The sequence below is a fragment of the Dermacentor andersoni genome, chromosome 2 (assembly GCF_023375885.2).
Source record: "Dermacentor andersoni chromosome 2, qqDerAnde1_hic_scaffold, whole genome shotgun sequence".
In the NCBI taxonomy this organism is placed as follows: domain Eukaryota; kingdom Metazoa; phylum Arthropoda; class Arachnida; order Ixodida; family Ixodidae; genus Dermacentor; species Dermacentor andersoni.
This window is the reverse complement of record NC_092815.1, coordinates 171,860,532-171,870,943: the sequence shown is the minus strand read 5'-3', so window position 1 is coordinate 171,870,943 and position 10,412 is coordinate 171,860,532. Positions and strand designations below refer to the sequence as shown.

Genomic DNA, 10,412 nt, shown 5'->3' with positions numbered 1-10,412 from the left:
CTACGTGCACGTGAGCCGTCTTCTTCACCGGCTTTGGAGGCGATAGTTGCGCCGCTACAAGTTCAATATATAGGGGGTCGACACATATTCGAGTAAATACGATAATTTAACACCTATCACTTGTTTTAGATGGTCAATATATTCGACGAGTTGCTTATTCATGCTTCAAATGACCATACTTTGCACCTATATACAAGCAGCCACTGGTTCCCCGACATAGGTTACTTGTTTTCGAAGCTAGTTTTCCTTTACATTACAAAAGAAGTAATGTTTATAATTTACGGTTATAATTAACAATGAAAGAAATGAATAACAACGTAGAAAATTGTACATACACTTAGGAGCTGCACAATACATCTATATATAGACTGACGATATGGATAACAACGGAATAACGACGACAACGGGACTGCTCATACCTTACGGACAATGAATTCAGTGCAAAGAAAGATATGCGTCTGCTTCTGAAACATGAGCATGATGATGGGCATATAAGTATGACCACGATGCATGCAACAGAATTAGGCTGCGAAATTTGCACTCAATATCTCAAACCGCTGTCGCTGCAAAAACAATTTAACGGGTCAATAAAAAGAAACAAACACCGATCTGCAATTCGGCTTCCTCTAACGTCGCCTGTCTCCTCTGAAAGCATGACCAGCTTTAACCTCGCCGTGGCAGAATCGCCCTCATTAGCAGGCGAGCTTCCAGCGGTTTCCTTGAGCGGCGTCGTTAGTTCAATTTGCGCTCACATGTTCTGCACGTACTCAACAAATTTCACAGCCAACCACATGAAGGTCTTTGCAGAAGCGACTTGCAAGCTTGCTGCCTCAAGAATATGCCGGTAATATTTGTGTAGCAACTTCACCTACGAGCAGTAATACTTAAGTCACTTGTTTCGTTAAATGGCTGGAGGCTGCACTGCGTGCCGTGTAAGCTCAGAATTTTGAACCCAAAACTGGGAATACTACGGTCTGGCCTATCGAAGCATGCCACAAGCGGTCGCCTGAAGCAAAAGAATTACCGCCCATTCAAGTGATTGCGTAACGCCAAAGAGAAGAAAAGTTCACGCTCTTCAAGAGAAAACGAAATGCTTTCCGAATTGTGTTTTAGCGCATATATCCTTATTGAGCCGGAAAAAAAAACTGCCTCAAATAATGCATGTTATAGACGAACACACATAGGTACATTGGAAAAGTCAGAAATACCATAATTTCAGTTAGAACCACGCAATAGAATATCGTTCATATTACTGCGCAGTATCTCTTGATATTTTTGATACATTTTAACTAGGACAACTTGGTATCGAAAGAATGAAAGAAGGAAATTTTTCCATCTGTCAACTGCTCATTCGGGACAAAAACGCTTATGTAACGACGGAGAGATGCCAGTAAACAGCAACACTTACTTTATCAATGTTTTGATGCAGCATTCTTAATATCAAAATTCAATATTCCATACCGTGTGTGTGTTTGGCGTATCCTGTTTACCTTACGCTACGGCTTAGACATCGAAGTTCCATATAGGCTGAAGCGACAGTGGTTATCAAGGCGGTTGTCAGATAAGGAGATATAACTCTTAGGAAGTGCAAATATATGTTTGAGGACACCTGCACAACCAGAGACACCTGCACAACCCCACACTGCTTACTTCTTTTAAAGCGAATAGCATTTTTGGCTCTTTCGGCCGTTTTCCTGATAGGTACAACGATGCACGGTGGTACCTCAATACATAGGTGCCCCATGAAAAGGGCGCGTACTCTCGTGCAATCGAGTGACCGATTCATGAAGTTTTCAACAATAGTTATTAGAGGGAACTCGCTGCGAACGTTCGATCACCATGGCAATCATGCTTATAGTAAATAAATTTGATCTTCGTGTTTGTAGCTTGATACGTGGTTGTGACTTTGTTTATTACACTTTAGTTGCCTTCATTGTCCTTAATTTTGAAGTAATTATACGCCATACCCTATAAACATGCATTATCGCTACTAACTGCAGCGGTTCAACATGTCGAGGTGGCCAAATCAAAGCGCGCCAAGGCCCTCAGCGCGCTCGCTTGCCCGCTAGAAATTCGTAATGTTGTTCCATGACGGTTATCGATGCATGCGTCCGTGGCACAATGCTTTCAATATCGGGCCTCTGTATTGGACGTCCTGTGTTCGGATCCTGCTGTCTGGCAGTTTTAATGGTGCTTTAAAATTTTTCACTTAATGGTTCACACTTCGAAGCGAGAAGTGCTGCCACTACCTATGTCACTAGGACTTACTGCCTTAGTGACAAAGAAGTAATCGAAGGCCGTGCCGACAGTGACCAATTTACGCCCGATTAGTTTTTTAACCACCGATTACTAAACTTCAGCTAAAATTAAAGCGAGACAGCTTGAATTTGCTTTCGGAACAGTCATCGGAAAACATCAATTATGTGGCATCAAAGAAGGTCGCTTTAATGATAATGTGCACGCGATGCAGGATACTATGCGAACCCACCTCCGTTGATGGATTAGTGGTGCTGCCAGTGGATGTGAGCAAGGCTTTTAATAGAGTAAGTAGCACATGACTTTCTATTCACCTTGCTTAAGGCCAGCAACACATTGGACCGGCTTCTTAAATAAACACGCGTCTGCTACAGACACGACTGGTAATCAACGGGCAGGCAGCACCTACAATAGAGCTTAGCAGGTCTGTCAGGCAAGGATGACCCATGCATCCAGCTGTTTTGATTCTGTGCGTCAAATCCGGGTGCCGGCCAACTCTGAAAAACGGTGAAATAACACGCTTCAGTTTCGCAGATTCCTCCATGAAACTTCTCGCCTATGCTGACGACCTTCGCTTGGCTGTGCCTGTAAAGAAGTCCGCCGATGAATGTAGCATGGTATGTGCTTCTTTAAACTGTGTGGCGCTAAAGTAAATTGTGAAAGGACCGAGGGAGCATGGCTATTTTTATGGGGCTTAAATCCGACAACCTTTCTTGAAGTGAACCGGGCGTCTGAAACCACCGGCTACCTCGGCGTGCGTTTTGAATATGACAATTTACAGAATGGACGAAGTGCAATTCGAACTACCACTCTCGCAAAAAAAGTCCAACAGTGGCATGGGAGAACTGTTCATCTTATGATCAGAGCTATTGTGTGCAATACTGTGTTCTTTCCAGCTGTATGTTACGCAGCACAGGTAAAGCTCTGTGTGCCGGCTCACGTTGATCGAGCGCATATGTGTTGCGAAACAGTTATTTGTGAATCGCGGTTTGAGCACACCAAGTGCAGCATTTATTTTGAGGCAAGGCAGGAGGAGGTCTGGGTCTTGTAAACGTAGAGGTGAAACTCAAAGTTCACCGGGTGCCTCCTTTTAAAGAACCGAAGTCATCGTATTATACTTCATTATATTACACAACTAGGCGGCGCATACTTGGGTGAGTGAATAGACAGAGCCCAAGGCATCTCAAGAGCGCGCAGTTTAACATTTTACCGGGAGGTGGAGCAGGCAGTTCGCTTTTTGAGAAGTTTTTTTCCAAAGAATACTTAATAAATTGAAAACGTAAGGGCCTCTGCTGGAACACCATAGATATGCTATTCCTACCACTACAGCGGTCTCGAGCTAGAAGCCAGCTGGACTCTGATGCTTTCAATTGTCTTCCAAGATACCCTGTAAAAGAATGATTACGAACCTTTTTTTTTGTAAGTTCCAAAACACGGCTAATACGATTTTCTGTTTATGTGTGCGCGTGTGTCTGTACCGTGAGGACTGTGCGGTCTTCCTCATATCCCGAGTCGTTGCAGCAACTGTTCCTGTGTTCTACAAATGCAGCACTGCTTCTGCGCACAATATAAATTGTGTTTCATGTAGGTATACACTCACATTGCAAACACGTGAGGTTTCTTACAATGGAGCACCACAAAAAATAATGAGTGTTCAAGTTGCACCATTAGTAGGTCTTTATGCAATTTCCAGATCACGAACAGGCTACGCAATAGCTCTAGAAAACTCGAAACCGACGTGGACCCACTTGTGCAACGTTTTTGCATATACACGTTCGGTGCTTGACGACGAAGCTGAGTTAACAAGAGGTGGCAAGCGTGGCTGAAGCGCCTGCAGCAGAGAATGATCTCATGTAGCTGTGCGATTCCTTGTCTCTCTGCGTTATGAAATCTGTGAAAAATGTTTCAAGGCATGGTAGTCGTTGTTCAAAAAGAGAACTTTGCAAAATAATGATGCGTTTTCGCGCCGGGCACTGTCGTCTTCAAGATAGTCATTAAGATATGTCGTCTGTACGCTTCTCCTGGTTACATCAAAGAATGAAGCAAAGCACCGCTTCAAGATACGTCGTTCCGTGTGCTGGCGCGAGCCGTAGAGGCTGAAAGAGATTCGTATTAAGCGGCGTCTCTTGTACTTCGGAGCAAGCCACCGGGAAAAAAGTGTAAGCAAGCCACACGAGAACTAGGGCAGCCTTCATGCAGCATTTGACGGACAGTGCTCCTCTTACATTGGCCAATAAATGGAAGCTGCTCGCAGAGCCAGCCAGTAGGTCCAGTCTTATAGCCGGGGGGAATTGCACGACATCTATCCCAGCCTGGCTGGCCTCATGCTCATCTAAGGCACAGACCCTGTGTTTCAGCTTCCATGCTGATAGCTACACTGATGAGAGCGTATTGCGCAGGGGAGAAGAGAAGGAAGAGAACTGATTTAGAGAAATGCGGGGCGCTCGACCTCATCTGCGAGTAGCTTGTTCCGGCCTGGTTCTAATGCACTGGCAAAAGGGGATGCGAAAAAAAGAGAGCTCTGAGTGATATTGATGATAAAAAAACTGAAGTGCTACAAAAACTATAAGTCTACAACAGTTTTCTAATAAATTTTGGAGTGGTACAAGTCAGTCAGTCGTAAAACTTTATTATCGGTAGTAGGAGTGATGGGTTCTGCGACCTATTTCACGCATCGTGAACCTATATACTTCGTGCATGCTGAAGCGGCGCAAGCATGCGCGAAGTAGGTGCACGATGCATGAAATAGGTGCTAGTTTGTTCCGTTTCGCAGGTAGAAACTTCGAGAGTGTATTGTCCGGCCGCATCTGCTTTTGGGCTTGAGCACGCCCGTTCTCATGGCAAATGTGAAGCGGCAGATGGAGCTCTGAAGCAGCGTTTATCGATGGTGATGGGCAGTGCAACTAAAAGACAGCTGTATCAATACTTTGCTTGCCCTGATTTCCTCAGCAAATGTGGGCGCGTTGTTGTCACAAGATGAACTGTTTGCCTCTAATGTGCTGTTTTTGTATTTCTGTGCTTTAGACGTTTTTCTTTCTTTTGTCATTTGAGAGCAGTATCACAGGCCGAACCTAAAACCACATACGGTAATTTGAACATTTGCGGCTGTCACATATTACGAGTACTTTAAGTACACGAAAAGCACTCTTCAGTCAAGTAGCAAACACGTGTGCTCCTTGCTTTTGCATCAGAATGGCACTCAGCAAGAATTATATATCGGCGACAAAGTAGACGTGTGTACCGCTTTTGCACATTGTCGACGATCACAGCATTCCTTGCCGGGTCGACTCCAGTTTGCAACTCCCGTTGTACGAGCTCCCTCTCAGCACGAACGTCAGCATCCAGTTCTGCCTCGACTTTCTCCGTGTCATCAGTGTGCCAGCGTTTCTACAAAAAAAAAAAAAAAACACGGTGCCACGCATAAAAACTGGCAGCTTGTTTGGACATTTTATGCGTATATAGACTCGATAAATATGTATCCTCCTTGATATCACTATATGTGAGACGAAAGGTGGAGGAGATTCATTTATTTATTGTGACTCTGGAAGACTTGTGAATACGCAAGCCGTTCTCCCCAAGTGGCCAAATTATTATTTCTGAGAAAACATGGGCGCGAGTAGGATTGCCGTTTCCATTGGCAGCAAACTGCAAACAAAATACAAGCGTAATGCAGCAGCTAAAAGTAAAAATGCCAGAACTGTCGGCCTCGTTACGTGCATGTTAAGAAAAGCAAGAAAACCTTGCAGTGACAATTAATGTCAATACTATGCGTAACCTTTGTACGTATGGAACAAGAACGAAATGCACTTCAGACGCAGGAGTGGTCTCATTGGCGAGGTAGCTGTCGTTGGCACAAGTCCATTTTTGCACATTATATAATCGTCGTTCTTAAGAGGAAGCTTTAGCTCGGGTGCTCCTATCTAAATACATGTAAAAGGAGAAGTCGTTTTTCTCGGCAACCACTGCACCAAGTTTGACAAGGTTTGTTGCACTTAAAAGAAAAGAATAAAATCTAGTGACTGTTGGTTTCGAATTTTTGATTAGGTCGTCAATTCTGTATGAAAAATTTGCGAAAATTGAAAATTTTCCAAGAACCAAACTATCAAGTTTACAACTCTGTAACTCAGCAACGAAAATTGATAATACAATTCCGTGAATTACACCTAATAGTACATCTAAAGCGGACAATATTGTTCTGTTACACATGAATCTAAAAAAAATTAGTAATATGGCAATATAGTTTTTGCAGAACCCTTGTAAACAACGTAACAAATTCACGTAAGATATAAAATGACGTATCGAATTTGTCCGCTTTCAAAAATCTAATGGATCCCGTTTACAGAACCGAGATATATGTTTTTATGCAGAGCTATGAATCTGTAAACTTCGTGCTTCTATTTTTTCCAAACTTTCGATTTTTTGAAAATCTTTTTTAGCAAAATTCAGGAACTAAATAGAAATTCCGCGAACAACAGTCAGAAACATTTACCTTGCTGTCTCAAATGCGACAAATTTCCTTAATATCGGTCCAGGGGTTATCACAGAAAAACGTTTTTGCGTTTTTACATGTATTTGAATAGGCCGCGGCGGAGTTGGGCCCGAGCTAAAGCTTCCCCTTAACAGTGACTTAATGCATGCCTACATGACAGCTGTTGTTCTTTCTATAACTCGTCCAACATTTCAAAATAGCCTTTCTATTTTTTAGCGCATTTTTATGTCCACTGCAGGAGGAAGGCCTCTCCCTGTGATCACCTATAACCCTTGTCTTGCGCTAGCTGATCCCAACCCTGTGTCTACGAAATTCCTTATTTCATCACCGCACCTAATTTTCTGCCGTCCTCAATTGCTCTTCCTTTCCCTTGCAACCCATTCTATTACTCCTATGCTTCAACGCTTGTTTGGTTGGCTTGCACATGTTCATTTCTTTCTCCTAATGTAAACTAGGATATCAGCTATCACCGCTTGCTCTGTTATCCACACCACTCTCTTCCTGTCCTTTAAAGTTACGCCTGACGTTTCTTTTTTTTTCGTTCCAATGCTCTTGGCGCAGTTCCTAACTTGTCCTTAAGCTTCTTTGTTAGCCTCGAAGTTTCTGCCCTTATGCACCGGTAGAATGCAATGATTGTACACATTTCTTTTCAACGACAGTGGTAAGCTTCCAGTCACACTTTGGTAATGCCTGCGGTATGCATTCAAACCTGTTTTTATTTTTCTGTAAGTTTCCTTCTCATGCTCACGGTCCCGTGTGAGTAATTGATATAGTTAACGTACTCCTGTACAGAATCTAGAGGCTGGCTGGGGATCCTTAATTCTTGTTCCCTTGTCAGGTTATTGAACATTAACTATGCATTCTTCATATCGATCTTGAACCCCACTCTTACACTTAGTCGGTTAAGGTCCTCAGTCGTTTGTTGTAACTCATCCGCAGTGTTGCTGAACGGGAGAATGTCATCTTCAAACCAAGGGTTGTCGAGATATTTGCCGCTGATCCTCACTCCTAAGCCTTTCCAGTCTAACAGGTTGAATCTTTCTTCTAAGCATGCACTGAATAGTATTGAAGATATTGTCTCCTTGGCTCTTCCATTTCTTGGTAGGTTATATTTTTTTAGTTTTCTGGTGGAGAACCAAGGTAGCTGTGGGGACATTGTAGTTATTTCTTAAGATATTTACGTACGCCTCTTATACTCCATATTACCCAATGCCTCTATGACTGCTGGTATCTTCACTGAATCAAATGCCTTTTCATTTTATGTGAAAGCCAAATCGAGGGCTTTGTTGTACTCCACAGATTTCTCAATTACCTGATTAATGACATGAATGTGATCCATCGCATAATATGTCTTCCTGGAGCCAACATGTTCTTTTGGGTGATTGCACTCAAGTGCCGCCGTGATTTTAATGAAGATTATCTTGGTGAATATATACTACAATACTGAAAATAAGCTAATGGGCCTATAATTCTTAGATACATTAACGTCTCTCTTCTTATGGATTAGTATATTTTTAGCATTCTCCCAGATGTATGGTGCACTTGAAGTCGTGAAGCTTTACGCAAAAAGGGCAGCAAGCTTTTCAAGCATGATATCTCCTCCATGTGTTTTTACTTGTCGACAAATGCGGTATCATTTCTGCCTGATTTAAGTGACAAAACATTGCTGACGCGTCTGTTCGCGCTTCACAGTAACGAGCTGTGGAGAGCTTCATGATGTAGCAAATCTTATCAATTAGGTTTTCAACGTACATATGCACCGAACGATCCGCGCAAGGGCGTCAGTAAGCGCCCTCTGGCTGTTGGTCTGGCATCCCTCCATACGACGAGCGCAAAGAGTAGCGCTCCCTCGGCGGCCATCACGAGAATCTCCAGGGCGACGCCAGCCTGGTGGAAGCTGAATGGGTTCAGTGTCTTTACTCCCACGGTGGCATTGTTGGTGTAGTCTGCAATAAGTAGTTATGTAAGTTGCACGACGATTCAGAAATTCAGTAAATAACTGACGTGTAAGAATGGCCCAGAAACAGAAGATCCATAGGAGACATCGCAATATCGGTCCCGTTTTTTTTTTTTTTTTTTTTTTTTTTTTTTTCACTGTGCTGCCTACGCTGCGTATGTGAGAGTTTTCGAATTCGACCTCAGCGCAAGACGCCTTATGTAACTTGTAATTGCAAACGGCTGAGCTGGTTTACAGCATCACAATACCATTTCTGCTGAAACACGACAGCCAGGTTGGTTTCAGTTGTCTGAACTCAAGATTTCTACATATTTGTCGTATGTATTTGCTTTTCGCAGATGGAGTGTGACTAAAGTTCTTTATACGCGATTTTTTTTTTGTTGGGAATAGCACGCGAACAGATTGTACTTTCTGTGATTGTATTTATGAAATTTAAATAACATAGTTCTGAAAATCAGCGAGCAACCATAGGAAAAAATATAAGTTAACCTGCGTTGAGCACACCGACACTCAAGTTCAATATATCAATACCGGGGCTGCGCAATCTTATTTCTGACGGATGCGCACGGTGAGTATTTCTAGTAACATATATGACCACAAGAATTTGGGCAGAACCCATCGCACGATTAGTGCCGACGTTAATGCGATTAGTATTGAAGCAAGGAAGCGACAAACCGTTGTGGTACCACCGATGTGTGTCATGTATGATGCGTGTATGCTGCCGGGTTTCTATCTCGAGCTTCCCACTGAACACGCTGTGCTATGTTGCAGGGCCGCCGCGAAAACCGCGCGTGGCACCTGTGTAAATATATATTCAAATTAGATTGCCTCACTATGTACGTCGCGAGTTTCATTCAGGCCAGCACCGAAGAAATTTTAAAGAATATTTTTGTCATTGAGTAGTAGCTCATGCTCAGTGGCGCATGCCCAGTGACCCAAGTTGGCGTCAAAAGCCTCCTTGATGACCGGCACATAGACAGTACCACACACACAGAGAGAAGTTTGCGTGAAAGAGGTTCGTTGTTCGTTAAAGAGCGGCAGATAGCCAGTGGCGCATGCACTTTGTAGGTACGGCGGCTGGCTTTGAAGGCTATTTTATCAGCTCAATCACGCGCTGCCTGCGTTACACACCAAACGATCCAGTAACGCAACCTGATGCTAGAACGGTTAAAGAACCAAACAGACAGAAACATACGCAGGAAGCTAGTCTTTAAGGTTGCCTGAAGTTCACAGAGGATGCTGACCGCACTGAAATTCGGCAGCGCCCACCTCACGATCACATTCAACGGCAGTGCGTTTAGCATCGAACCCATAACGACAGTATGTATTGGCACCATCGGAACGACTTCATGCATTAGCATATACTGCATCGGTACTCCTCTTTCGTACTTCCGTAAGAACACTCAGTGCCATCTAGAGTCGCCGCCGCGAAGCCTGCGTGTTGCCTTCTAAATGCTTGGCGCACCGGTGCATGCGATAGCTTAGAAACGCGTTATGCCGGAGCCGGGCTTCTCTCTCGCGTTTCTTTGTGAACACGCTGCGTCATCTAGTGGCTCTGCCGAGAAGTACGTGTTTGGCTTCCTAGACGAGAAGCCTGTCGCTCTGACGCCTGCGACCGCTGATAATTGTTTCCTCTCTTGCCGCACGCCCAGTGACACATACACAGTAACCCAAGCTCACGAAAGGTTTATACCAGAGTGTCACATACCC

The 10,412-nt window shown here is 43.7% G+C and overlaps 1 long non-coding RNA gene across 1 annotated transcript; it reads right to left on the bottom strand.

Annotated features, from left to right (window-relative positions):
* Positions 1–5,283: 5,283 nt before the first annotated feature.
* Positions 5,284–9,555, bottom strand: LOC129387418 (uncharacterized). The gene is made up of 2 exons (XR_008614648.2): positions 8,498–9,555; positions 5,284–5,643 (listed from the first exon to the last, which is right to left on the bottom strand). It is a non-coding gene; the product is annotated as an uncharacterized lncRNA (long non-coding RNA).
* Positions 9,556–10,412: the final 857 nt, after the last annotated feature.